Consider the following 13,618-nt stretch of genomic DNA (forward strand, 5'->3'; position numbering starts at 1 on the left):
CTATGTGCGGGAGCCTGAAGTGACTCTCCTTCCAATGTACTCTTCTCCCTCTGGCCCTTTCTGTGGCAAAGAGTCTGTACTCAGAGCCTCGGTGGCCCATTTGTTTTTCGTCCCCTTCACCATCATGTCATGTTACTGAAACTGTTGGGGAAATGGTTCAGATGGGCAGGCTGTTAAGTTCTTGGGACAGAAAGAGTTAAATGTTCACCCAGAGACACTTAGAATTAGAACTGCCTGAGCTGTTAAACATAGATCCTTTATTATCTCTTCCTAGCAGACTCCTTCTGCTGGTACATGTGTGTATGGTAATCTCAAGTAGAAAAAATGCACATTGCAATTTTCAATACACAATACAGGGCATGTGCCAAAATCTAGAAGCCACGTATAGCTATGGTGAACCAGAAAGTGGGCATGTAGGAGTGACACTCCTTCTCCATAGCAGAGAGATTCTGGTCATCAGGGACGAGACACTCTCAGTGTTGCTCTATGTGGCGTAGGTCCGGTACATATCCTATTCCTGTGCTGTGGTGACCACCCGAGCCACCTTCCACTTTGTCTGGAGAGCGAAACCGGACCGTGCCTGCAGGAACACAATGTACAAACCTCTAGATAAAAAAGGAGAAAATGTACCTAATGGCCCCCTCATCCTGACAGCCACTTTATATGTGGCTGCATCAAGTTGTGCACTGACCCTCACTGCACAAACACCAAGCGCCACTATGTGTTGAGGTTCTACCTCTCCCCAGTGTTGCAAAGAATGGGTCTGGCCATGTTATCGTGGAACATTCCACTCAGTCGGACCGTGCTGTATCAACTGCCCATCATGGAAAAGTTTGTGCAGAAAAACACCTTTGACCACATATCCATCAGGCAGTGGTCAACTCGTTTTGCCCCAGAGGCCCCACGGGAAAAAGAGATGGTAGATCCATTCGGATGGTTCCCTGAGCAGACTGTCAAAGTCACGTGGCAGAATACCTCATTGCCTAGACTTTCAAACAGGCACTAAGATGTAGCTTGGCTGGTGGTGAGAAGGACCCTCCTTGTCAAATCCTTCTTGCATGCCCAGAGTCTTCACCCCCTTCACAAGTTACCCTTCAGATGGTGGCAATGGGGAAGGGGATTGTTGTCCACCTCTTTCTTGAATGTGCCTTTGCAAAGCACGTCTGAAAAGAGATGCAGTGGGTTTGGAAAGGTTCATTCTGAACAGCTCCGTGACTTAGGGCTCTGTGCTTTATGGGATGTTCCCAGGGATGCACACCAAGGTAAGCATCAGCTGCTGCTGGAGGATCATCAGCTCAGTGAAAGATGCTCTTTGGTCTGCCCAAATCTTGCTAGCCTTCCAGTGAAAAAAGCTGTTGATGGCTGGGTGTTGCAGACTAGGCACATTCCAAGCTTCAGTTCCACATGCTGAGGGATGCACTGAAGCTTAGGGATCCACAGCAAAGGCTCAATGGAGAAAGGCCACTAAGGCCCTCCTACCATTGTAGGCTGAGGGGCTGGAAACTGCTAAATATCTCAGGCTTTATGAAGCAGAGAATATTTGACATGAAATGTAGATGTGTATTGTAAATATAACCTGTAATGGCAAGTGTAGTAAGGCAGCTCATGCACTGTATTGAAAAAAGAAAGCTGATCTGTATTGCACTTCATGTACTGTCCAATTTTAACATTTACGTAATGTATTTTTGCAAATGTTTTGAATAAAGTATATCTTTGAACATACCTCCTCACAGGTGTCTTGGGCTTGTTTACCGTACAAGACATAAGGCATCAAGGGATTGGGAAACACATTGTGGGTTCATTTATTGAGACTAGGCACATGAGAACAATTATGCATGGGTCTGGCTATATACATGGGTATAAAGCTTGAAGGCATCAGAGCTGTGTGTGTGTGCTCCGTTCAAAGCAAAAGTGAAACTAAGACTGGATCACATGACACATTTCCTTTCTAGTGATGTCATGCTGATATCCCTTGAAGGCATATTACAAAAACAGGCAGACTGGGATCTAACTGTGCAATTACCCATGAACAAGTACAAGTATCCTAACACACTGATGTCATCTGTGGCCTCTGAGTCACACCGTTCTGGGTTCAAGTCCCACTCTAGGGCTTGAGTGCAAAAATCAATGCTGACACTCCAGTGTGGTACCGAGGGAGTGCTGCACTGTCGGAGGTGCTGTCTTTCAAATCAGATGTTAAACCGAGGCTCCATCTACTTGTTTGGGTGCGTGTAGAAACTATTTCGAAGAAGAATGGGGGAGTTTTCCCCACTGTCCTGGCCAATATTTTCCCATCAGTCGGCATCACAAGAACAGGTTAGCTGGTTACTCCCATTTTGATGTTTGTGGGATCTTGCTGTACGCTGATTGGCTGCTGTGCTTCCTACATTACAACAGTTCCAAAGTAACCTCTTTGCCACAAAGCACTTTGGGATGTGCGGTGGTCGTGAAGAGTGCTATATAAATGCAAGTCTTTCTTTTTCTTTATGTGTGAAAGCACCACATCGATCAAGGCTGTTTAAAAGTTAACTCAAGCAAAGCATCTCTTAGTGAACCACCCCAGGATCCCAAAATATCATACATATTTATACAAAATATTGTCCTTCTTTATTATTTTAGAATTGCTGGTCGGCGGTGGCTTGGGGACAGACACTTTAAGCTAGTATCTTTCCTCCCATGGTATGATGAGCTTCTAGGGAATTTATGAAAGGAAATTGTACTTTACAAACACTTTTCACCTGGTAATAAGGTTAGGTAATGAGCCATAATCCACTAAGGACCAGAGGCAGTCTAGCTTCTTGCAACAGGAGCTGCGGTTGATGCAGAACAGCCCCAGGAAAGACAGGTTCATACAGCTAGTCTGCAGAAGAGTTCGGCTTTTTAAATTGAACGAGGTGCCTCACTGAAGTGAGATGGTACAGCGGATAGATTCTTCTTTCGTTCCCTGAATGAAGGCAGGTCCGACTCACATGCACTGTGATCTCCGCCACAGGAAGGGGAAAGGAGACAGGCTTCAAATCCACCCCCAGCCAGTACAGGATAAATGGAACTCCATGGTGTTGGCACCAATCTGATCTGCAGTGGCTGTCCCAGTCAACTGGACCAACCAGCCCCCATAAGGAGTCCAAGTTGTTGTGGCAACATATGCATTTAGAACCATAGAACCATAGAACACTACAGCACAGAAAACAGGCCATTCGGCCCTTCCGGTCTGTGCTGAAATATTATTCCACTAGTCTCATTGACCTGCACCTAGTCCATAACCCTCCAGACCTCTCCATCCATGTATCAATCCAATTTATTCTTAAAACTTATGAGTGAGCCCGCATTTACCACGTCAGATGGTAGCTCGTTCCACACTCTCACCACTCTCTGAGTGAAGAAGTTCCCCCTAATGTTCCCCCTAAACCTTTCCCCTTTCACCCTAAAGCCATGTCCTCTCGTGTTTATCTCTCCTAATCTAAGTGGAAAGAGCCTACTCGCATTTACTCTGTCTATACCCCTCATAATTTTGTAAACTTCTATCAAATCTCCCCTCATTCTTCTACGCTCCAAGGAATAAAGTCCTAACCTGTTTAATCTTTCCCTGTAACTCAACTCCTTAAGACCCGGCAACATCCTAGTAAATCTTCTCTGCATTCTTTCAATCTTACTGATATCCTTCCTGTAGTTAGACGACCAGAACTGCACACAATACTCCAAAGTTGGCCTCACCAATGTCTTACGCAACCTCACCATAACATCCCAACTCCTATACTCAATACTTTGATTTACGAAGGCCAGTATGCCAAAAGCTTTCTTTACAACCCTGTCTACCTGTGCCGCCACTTTCAGGGAATTATGTGTCTGAACTCCATGCATGTTGTATCCTGGAGCTTTGGATAGTGATGGTAGAGACTCCAATTTCTTTCCCTTACCAGGACTCTCCCACACTGTTACTACCTGCCACTGGAATGTGTGGGAAGGGTTTACAGATTGGTATTGAACTTGTTTGGCTGCGGTAGGGCCAGGAATTTTGTTACGGCGGGCAGACTGGATCAGAGTGGGTGGGGCTGGGCTTGGAGTCGATCGCCATCCACGATTGGCTGTGCGCCACCATTTTATGCGGGTGGGCCAATTAAGGCCTGCTCAGTGTAATGCGCGGCCAATGGCGCCCAGCGCTAACCTGTGCGGGCGGGGGAGGGACGAGAGTCGAGGCCAGCGCCTCTTCCACGCATTCAAGAGCGCAGCAATCTCCCTAAGGCACGGAGCTGCCTCAGTGAGATTGAATGGATGTTAAAATAATTGAAGAATCGATTTAAAAATTCATTCAAACATGTCCCCTCATGTGACTGTGTCATTATGAGTGTGGTGGGGGGCATGTTTTTATACTGATGAAAGTTAATTTATTTATTTAATAAAAGGTTCGGGGAACCTCATCCCACCCGGGGTTAGGTTTCCTGGAAAATGCGAAGGCCGTTTGGGCTTTTCGCTTGCCCCCGTCAACCTTAAGTTTGGATGGGTAGCGTTCTTAAACGCTTCAATTAATTTCTTAATGCGCTGTCGGCATTTCGGCAGGCGTGCAGTTGACTCCGGCGTGTGCCCGCCAAACGAAATATCGCGATGGCCTCGGGATGCATGCCTGACGTCTTAGCGCATCAGCATGTCAGGCCCGCCCCTGTGAAAATTCTGTCCCCGGTGTTGGACTCGAACCCAGAGCTACAGGGCTCAGGAGGCAGGGGCACTCCCCACTGAGCGGACTCCAGCAGATCAATCGTTTTCACATTATTACATAGCGATAAGTTGTATTGATTACACTAGGTAAACTTGACCGTAACTATTGCTCTTGATTCGCCTTACTATGGAATAAAGCAGTTTGATCATTTGAATCACCTTGCAATAGCACAGAAGCAAACCAGAGTCAGGGGATATAGCGAGGCAACAATGATCAGCAAGGTTAAAAAGAATAAAGTCAGAAAGTGCTGGAAAAATTCAGCAGGTCTGTGGAGAGAGGAAAACTGAGTTAATGTTTCAAAACCAATATAACTCTTTGTCAGACCTCTTCTTCCTCCAGTTCTAAAGAAGAGTCATATTGGACTTGAAACGTTGACTCTGTTCTCCTCTCTCCACAGATGTTGCCGGACCTGCTGAGTTTTTCCAGCACTTTCGGATTTCAGATCTCCAGCATCCGCAGTATTTTCCTTTTACTTTAAGGTCAAAAGAAAGTTTGAACAAAAGACATGGCAGATGAAATAAGGCATTTATAAAAATATAAAGAGTAAAAACAAAATTAATTAAGGCTAAGGCCAATTGGAGACAAAAATGCACCTCTTTTGGAGGACGTTGGGGAACCTATCAGTACTTTATTTTGGTTTGTACAGGTGGGTGGATCATTGAGAATAGAAGAGTACCAGAACAGGGAATGGAGGAATTAGACAGAATAACTTTAGACATGAAAAACATCAATGGAACTCGAAATGGAAAAGGTCTGGCTCTTAGCACCATGTATTCCAGAATGCTGAATGAAGTCAGAGAGGAGATAGCAGGGGCTGTAGCCACAATCTTTCAAGGCCGCCTAGATATAGAGAAAACTGGAGAGTTATCAATGCAGCATCTGTGTTCAGAAATGGAGAGTGAGTGATAAACCAACTAATGATAGACCAGTCAGCCCTTACATCAGTAGTGGTTAAGTTTCTCGAGGCCATGGTAAGTGATGAAACGAATATTCACTCAGAAAGATGTTAATCAACAACAGTCAGTGTGAAACCTGACAAGTTAAATGGATAAATGGATTTCTTGAAGAAAACGACAGAAGGTATTGGAAATGCAATAGGTTACAGAATCACTGAATTGTTACAGCTCAGAAGGAGGCCATTCAGCCCATCGTTTCTGCACCAGCTCTCCAAACGAGCAATGCACCGAGTGCCATTCCCCTGCTTTCTTCCTGTAACCCAGCACATTCTTCCTTTTCAGATAATGATCCAATTCCCTCTTGAATGCCTCGATTGAACCTGCCTCCATTGGACTCTTGGGCAGTGCATTCCAGATCTTAACCACTCGCTGTGTGAGAAAGCTTTTCCTCGTGTCTCCATTGTTCCTTTTGGCAATGATTTCGATATGTGCCCTCATCTGCTGGTGGAAACAGATTTTCCTTATCTACCCTGTCAAGAACAATCTCATGATTTTGAATTAAACTTCCGCTCAACTTTATCTTCTCCAAAGAAAACAGTCCCAACTTCTCCAACTGAGAATCTGAAGTTTCTCATCCCTGGAACCATTCTCATGAATCTTTTTATCACTCTCCGTAATGCCTTCCTAAACTGTGGTGCCCAGAACTTGACACAATACTGCAGTTGAGGCCAAACCAGCATCTTACACAAGTTCCACATAACTTCCTTGCACTTGTACTCTGTGCCCCTGTTAATAAAGTCTAGGATACTGTGTGCTTCATTAACTGCTTTGTCAACCTGTCTTGCCATCTTCAATGACATATATATATATATATATATATATACACACACCTAGGTCTGTCTGCTCCTGCACCCTGTTTTAGAACTATATCCTTTATTTTATATTGATCGCCCATGTTCTTCCTACCGAAACACTTCATCTGCTACTTGTCCTCCCATTCCACCAACTTGTCTGTGTCCTTTTGAAGTTCTACGTTATCCTCCTCAAAGGTCACAATGCTTCCAATGAGCTGTGATGGAGCCGGGCTTGAAGGTAAGTGGCGTGGGGGAGAGGTGGGGAGTGGTTGATGGGGGTGCTGGGATGGCTAGGTTAGTGAGGAGGGGAAAAGTCCAATTGGCAAAGGGTCCAGAAAGGGAGCCCCCGACTCCCCACCCTTCCCTGACCACCAGCCTTGTTAGTGGAACAATGGTCCGGACTATTGGCACCGGCCTCCCACCCCCCCACCCACCCCCCCACCCCGCGCGTGTCCCCCCCACCCACCCCCCCCCCACCTCCCCCACCGCCACATGTAAGGTACAAGTGGTGGCCAGAGGAGTTCTTCAAGTGGCTATTAATTGGCCACGTAATGGCCTCAATTGGCGAATGGGCAAGCTCCCCTTCCGCTAGCGAAATTGCAGTGGGGCAGAATTGGGTGTGGGTGGGGGCTGGGAATGACAAATTTTATGGCCACCCCTGTGCTCCTGCCTTCCATCTGCGCCCGCCCCCCCCCACCCCCCCCCCCCCAACCCCAACCCCTGTGCTGGGGTGGGGGGAGTGTAAAATTCATCCATATGTTAGTTCAAGGCATGGAGGCAGGCTAGACACCTTGGCTAGATGAATGTGCGATGTATGTTAATATGAATTTAAAAAATCAAGTGATACTTTTTGGGATGAAGAAAATAAGGAGAGAACATATTTATTAAATTCAGTGGGAAGGTGGTGGCATAGTGGTACTGTCCCTGGCCTAGTCTAGACACCCAGGGAAATGCTCTGGGGACCTAAGTTCAAATCCCACCATAGCAGTTGGTGAATTTGAACTCAATAAAAACTCCCAAACTTAAATCCCTCTGGTTCACTGTTGCCCCTTTAGGGAATGAAATCTGCTTACTTGGCCTATACACAATTCCAGACTCACAGCAATGTGGTTCTCTCTGAAGTAGCCTAGCATGCCACTCAGTTCTCAAGGGGCAATTAGGGATGGGCAATAAATGTTGGCTCAGCCAGTAATACCCACATTCCCTGAACAAGTAAAAAAAAAGATAAAATTTTAAAAGTAGTAAAGGGACAGAGAGAATGAGGCGCTCAAATCTTTACCAATTGAAGGATAAAATAAAATTGGATCCCAGGTTTTATGAATTGGCTACAGGGAGCAATAGCAAAGAGGTAAAAGCGAAATACTGCGGATGCTGGAAATCTGAAACAAAAACAAAAATAGCTCGAAAAACTCAGCAGGTCTGACAGCATCTGCGGAGAGGGATACAGTTGATGTTTCGAGTCCTTATGACCCTTCATCAGAACTAAGGAAACAGGGAAATGAGGTGAAATATAAACTGATTGAGGGGGAGTGGGACAGGTAGAGCTGGATAGAGGGCCAGTGATAGGTGGAGGCAAAGAAGAGATTGCCAAAGATGTCATAGACAAAAGGACAAAGGGGTGTTGATGGTGGTGATATTATCCAAGGAATGTGCTAATTAAGGGTAGAAAGCAGGATGATAGGTACAGATAGCCCTAGTGGGGGTGGGTTGGGGGGAAAGGATCAAAATAAATAAATAGCAAATATGGTGGAGATAAAATAATAGATCGAAATAAATAAATAGCAAAGAGGTAATGCTAAACCGACATGAATAACTGGTTCGGCTGCAATCAGAATATCCTGTTTGGGCTTTGAATACCTTACTTTGGAGGGAATAACAAGGCCGAGGTGCAGAAAAGATTCTCTAAGACAATTCGAGATGTGGAGCCTCAGTTATGAAATGGCCCATCAAGTGAAGAGGTGTTAGCAATATACATGATTCTATCTTTTTCTAATTGTTGCCGCAGAGTGACTGGTAGCTTAAGCCCAGAGGCTAATAAACCCCTAAAATCTCTTTAAAACTCACCCTTGGCTATTTTTACAGTAAAGATTTATGATTATGGAGAGATTGAGTGATGTCTTTGAGCAATGAAAAGGAATTATGATAAGTGTTTAACATCCGTTTAAAGAAAAATCCTGTTGATTTAAAACAAAGCCTATATCTTGGTTCACACAGTGAGTCTCAATGTCATAATTGGAATGCCTCAGCGAAGCCTCTGAGTCTCACAGTGTCAGGGAGCTGTATTAACACTGACAGCTGTAATGATAAGACCTCTCGAGCATGATGGGTTTTAATGAGGGTACTCTCCTCATTTTAATTCCTTTCCCTTGCACAGTAGTGACCTTGTGAGAATTCTGATCTAGCGCTATAACCTGGGCTTGGCTATTCAAGGCAATTTTTGCCTTCTTGAGAAGCATGCATTTAACTGACTCCCCCCATGACCTGGGACAAACGTAGCCATAACTTTAGGGAACCTAAATTCATTGTCCTGCCCATCCTTTGTGATGATTTTTACCCTCCACAATGATGTTGTTGCATCCATATCGTGCGACTGAAGATTAAAGGCAAAAGATGAGGAAAGTACACTTTAGGATGTGTGCACTCTGATCACAAGAACTGTTCGGATGGATAACTTGCTGTTGTGTAATGCATTTAAGGTGGAAAAACATGTCAAAGTGCTTCGCAGACACATAACCAAATAGTGGATGCTGAACCAACAGAAAAGGGGATATTAGGACATACGTCAGTGCCTAAGGGAGGAATTTTATGGCCTCGTTGCGTTGGGGGCGGGACCCTAAACTGCGGTGAGCTGTTCAAAACTCCATTGACTTTGCCAGGAATGGAAGATCTCACCGGGGTGAGAGGCCATAAAATTTCGCCTGAAGTGCCATTCTGAGTGATGTGGGGGATGGTGGCATTCCAAACTTTCCCATCAACAACAGTGGATAACCTCATTGTTGGCATCCTGGTTAAGCCAGTCCACCTGTAGTTCACGGACGTCTTCTGCCCAGCAAGGTGTTGACATGAGGGGTGCCAACCCCTTTCACGCTGTTGCCTTGATAAGAGCTGTTTGCACTAACCATATCTGACCAGGGAACTAGGGAAGCGTGAGCTGGTTTTGCGTTGCCTTCCTCACATGTGCCTAGCACCAGCCAGCCATTCTGTTCCGAGGTGCTAGCTCCTCTGCTTTCACCTCCGTAGAATCCACTGGATACATCCTTGGTCATCACTCATAACCCTGAGCATGGAAGTCTTTCAGGGACTACAGGCCCAGACAACTGGACCTGGGTCTCCTGAAATGGCAGAGCTGACCACACCCGGGGGTCATTCAGATGCCCCTGTTACCCATTAGGACATTAGTTTGGCCAAAATGGTGGGCCTTGAAAAGAGAACAAGGTCTGGATCCAATTTCTAGGCCTTGGTGTCTATTTTTGGTTATAACATTTGGTCACTGGTCTCTTGCTATTTCTCCTCACAACTGCCCACAACCTACTTATTCCTTGATATCAGGATGGACATGGAGACATGAGGAAACTTACTCATTCAGCCCTCTTTTATCATATATCTCTTAACCCTTCAATGGCCATGCAGCTACCATAGTCTGTTCCATATTGGAAGGAAGTCTGAGACTTCATAGCAAAGGTGGGAGCGTTTGAGTGGTGTCCACAGCAATGTTCACTCCATTGCGTTCATGAGCCTGATTCACTCTGGATTTACCTTCACATTGTATCAAAGACATGTAGCCGATCAACAATGAATGATTCAGTGCAGGCACTTGTAGATAGCAATGAGGCAGTGTGGAGGAATAGGTTATATTGGTTTCAGTGCCATAAGGACTAAGCCTTTACATTTGTAGATATGACTAAGGAATGCCATTTGGATCAACACATCTGGATAACCCCTAGAGACCTGATTGCAGTTTTCAACTGTTTCTTAAATGATCCCAGAATGTTTTCCTTCAACAACCCCCTCTCAGTAGTTCACACTTTCTGTGAAGAACTCCCTGTTATCAGCTCGGACATCACCATGGGAACAATTTCACCTGGTCTACAGTTTATGGTGTAAAGTAGCGCAGTGGTTTTGTAACTAGACTAGTAATGCAGAAGCCTGGGCTAATGACCTGGAGACATGGGTTCGAGCCCCATCACAACAGGTGGGGAATTTAAATTTGGCTAATTAAATAAATCTTGAGAAAAACGCTACTATCACTAACGGTGACCATGAAACTGCTGGCTTGTTTCAAAAACACATCTGGTTCGCTGATGCCTTGTAGGGAAGGAAATCTGCCCTGCTCACCTGGTCTGGCCTACATCTGACTCCAGATCTACAGCAATGTAGTTGACTCTTAACTGCTCGCTAAAATCTCTAGCACTCAGTTGTCAAGAAAGTGGCTCAGCAGAACCTTCCCAAGGGCAATTAGGGATGGGCAATAAATGCTGGCCTTGCCAGTGATGCTGGCATCTCCTGAATGAATAAAAAATAGACAGGTTCAAAAAGGTCCATCACCCCCACCTTCCCAGGGCAACTTGTGGCCTGGCCAGTGCCTGTTGCACATTTACCTCAAAACATTCTTCATTTGTAAACAACCAACTTATTGGCTTTTTCACACCATCTGAACTATAACTATAGCAATAACTGGAAGGGAGGAAACCCTCAGTCAAAACCCCAAAGCACCCATGTTCCACAAAGCCTGTCTCTGCATGCAATGGATGCAGTAGCCCGGTTTTACAGGTTGGAAAATAATTGAAACCTCTTGTTCTTACAACCTAATGCCTGTGGACATGAACAGAATGGGTCATTCATGCTTGAGTCCCACCTCATGGAAGAAGGAAAGTTGGGCACATAAGAAATAGGAGCCAGTTAGACCTTTGAGCCTGCCCCACCATTCAATAAGATGATGGCTGATCTTCTGCTCCAACTCCACCTATCCCCATATCCCCTGATTCCTTTAGTCCTCAACTGACCTCTTCTTGAATATACTCAATGACTGAGCAACCACAGTTCTCTGGATAGAAAGATTCACAATCCCTCGAGTGAAGAAGTTTCTCCTCCTATCTTAGTCCTGGAGAGCCCACCCGTTATTCCGAGACTTTGATCCCATGTTCTTGACTCCTCAGGAAGGGGGATTCATTTCCTTAGTATCTACCCCATCAAGCCCCCGAAAAATTTCATGTTCCAATGAGATCTGCTCTCATTCTCCTAAACCCCATGGAATACAGGCATAGCCTACTCAATCTTTCCTTGTAGCTTCCAGAGTTCATTTAGCCTGCTAACTTCCAGAGACCACCCACCACATCACGGATTCATTGGCTCATCTGAGGTAAATTCCACTGTGTAATATGAGCCTTTGTGCAACATTTCCCCTTCGTCTGTTATTTAAATGAGGATGTAAATCTATTTTAAATAAACAGATTAGCACTTTGTTTAACACAAGCGACAAAGGAGTTCCATTCAAATGTGTTCATGTGCCGGAAATTAATGTCACACAGCATGATTCCATCTCCTGTACAGTGAAACGTAGCTAGGACAATAAGATCCCATTCTGGCGGAAATATTTAGTCAAAATCTTCAAAGAGCCGGGCACAGAATCTTTAGAAAGCAATTATTAACCTATCTCTTGTTGTGACAGTGTGAGCACAGTTTCCCTCCAGGCTTCAGGTTTGTGACATTACAAGTGGCTCGGGTATATTTACTTTGGATTAAACTCTTTATCCCTCACCCTGGGCACGATAATCGATTGTACCAGTCAAGAGCTAACAGCAGACTCGCAGACAAATGTTTCAGAATGGAGCAGCTGATGACAGGAAGCAGAAGGGAAGAGACAAAGACAGCACGCCAGGAGGAATGAGAGGGAGCGAGAGAGCCCATTTGTAATCTGGACATGTGGGTGTTGACACAGAAAGTCAATGAACAAAAGGCTTTTTTTTTGTGCAGTTTAGGTGAATGGAAGTGATCGCTTTTTATCAGGCAGTGTATGCAGCCTTTGGGGACTGAACTTTGCTTTGTTGTAGCAGTGAGCTCTGTTAAATAAATTGGCATTGTAAATAAAGCAAGCTCCCCACAGTTACGGTGAGGTTAATCCAAGATTTGTTTGCCATTTATGTTTTTTTTCAATGAAATGTTTGCATTTAAAAAAGGTCAATGTTGCGGAATGATTTGCCCCTGAGCCTGCACCAGTTTTCTCTTGTTCCTTTCTGAACAGGGGGAATTATACTGGAGTAACAGTGCCTCATGTCCTGGTATCTGAGAGCCACCAGACTATTCAACTACAAGGGAAAAAGACCTTTTGATTTTGTCTTTTGGATAATGCATGACCTTTCCCTTATTCTTTAGGGGAATGTGGGCATCGCTGGCAAGGCCGACATTTGTTGCCTTGTCCAAATTGCCCCTAAACTGAATGGATTGCTGAAGGTCCAGAGTCACATTAGGCCAGTCCAAGTAATGATGGCAGAGTTTCCTTCCCTAAAGGACTCATGGTCACCATTACTGAAGCTAGCTTTATAATTCCAGATTTATTAACTGAATTCAAATTCCACAGCTGCTGTGGTGGGATTTGAACCCATATCTCCGCACCCCGCCCCCCCCCGCCATCCCATTGCATTAGCCTAGGCCTCTGGATTACCAGTCCAGCAACATTACCACTGTGCTACCGTCTAGGTCTGGAGCTTTTGACCTAGGAGAAATCAGGGACCCAAGTGAGGAGGGGTGGAGTATGGGGGCGTAGTGGGGAATGGGGGAAGGTTGGGTTCTAGATGCCAGGGGGAGGAACAAAGCAAGCGTAGTATATGGCGGCTGTCCCAGGTAAGCACAGGGAAATCCCCCCATCAGAAGGAGATATCGCAACACCCCATCCTTCCTTCCCACCTTGAGAAGGTAGTGGGCTGGGCAATTTCATTCCACCTTCCCCCACCCATCGTGTTGTTGTAATGGAGGTGAAAAGAGGCTTTAACTGGCCTTTAAATGGCAACTTAAGGGCCTCGATAGCCTAGAGGTGGGCAGGCGGGCTGGCTTTGCCTTATCTGCCCGTTGTAATATGGGGAGCAACTTGGAGGTGGGCAGGAAGGCCATGGGTTGGGGGTGGGGGGGGTTGGTGGGGTGGGAGGGGGTGGGGTGTG

Source organism: Carcharodon carcharias, chromosome 2 (assembly GCF_017639515.1).
Source record: "Carcharodon carcharias isolate sCarCar2 chromosome 2, sCarCar2.pri, whole genome shotgun sequence".
Lineage (NCBI taxonomy): Eukaryota > Metazoa > Chordata > Chondrichthyes > Lamniformes > Lamnidae > Carcharodon > Carcharodon carcharias.